The sequence below is a fragment of the Hypanus sabinus genome, unplaced genomic scaffold (genome assembly GCF_030144855.1).
Source record: "Hypanus sabinus isolate sHypSab1 unplaced genomic scaffold, sHypSab1.hap1 scaffold_944, whole genome shotgun sequence".
Classification (NCBI taxonomy): domain Eukaryota; kingdom Metazoa; phylum Chordata; class Chondrichthyes; order Myliobatiformes; family Dasyatidae; genus Hypanus; species Hypanus sabinus.
In genome coordinates this window covers 141,030-141,558 of record NW_026781798.1, presented here as the reverse complement: position 1 = coordinate 141,558, position 529 = coordinate 141,030, and the positions used below count along the sequence as shown (strand labels likewise).

General features: G+C 40.3%; 1 non-coding gene across 1 annotated transcript; it reads left to right on the top strand.

Annotated features, from left to right (window-relative positions):
• trnav-uac (transfer RNA valine (anticodon UAC)) lies at nucleotides 1-73 on the top strand. Its single transcript has one exon. It is a non-coding gene; the product is annotated as a tRNA-Val (tRNA).
• Nucleotides 74-529: the final 456 nt, after the last annotated feature.

Sequence of the window (529 nt, the reverse complement as noted above, 5' to 3'; positions counted from 1 at the left end):
GTTTCTGTGGTGTAGTGGTTATCACGTTCGCTTTACACGCGATAGGTCCCCAGTTCAATCCTGGGCAGAAACATTGTTTGGGCTTCAGTGCTTCAAATGAACTTGAGACTCAACTTTTCAGTTTGTGTTCAAGTTTACTGTCATGTGCATCCAGGTGTAAAAATAATGAACATTCTCTTTTCTTGCAGTAGCGCATTGTATTTCAAACCTGGCAAAGGTAAATTAAAGCAAGAAGAATTAATAGAAATTATATTTAATTGACAGGAGACCATAAAGGGATTTAAACCTAAGGAGGTTCGTGGATAACGTACACTGCGTAACGGGAGAATCGGCCTTCAACCCTATTGTCATGTATTGTCGCATGAGGATGCATTGTGGTTTCAACGAAGCTCACACCTCAAATGTTCCCATCCAGAGAAACATCAGAAATAACCTTGTGCTGCAAAATTTCAAACCTACTTTAAAATATCAAATCGCTTTCGTTTTCCACACCCCTGTATTCCATTCCGTCCTCGTCTCACCATACAGA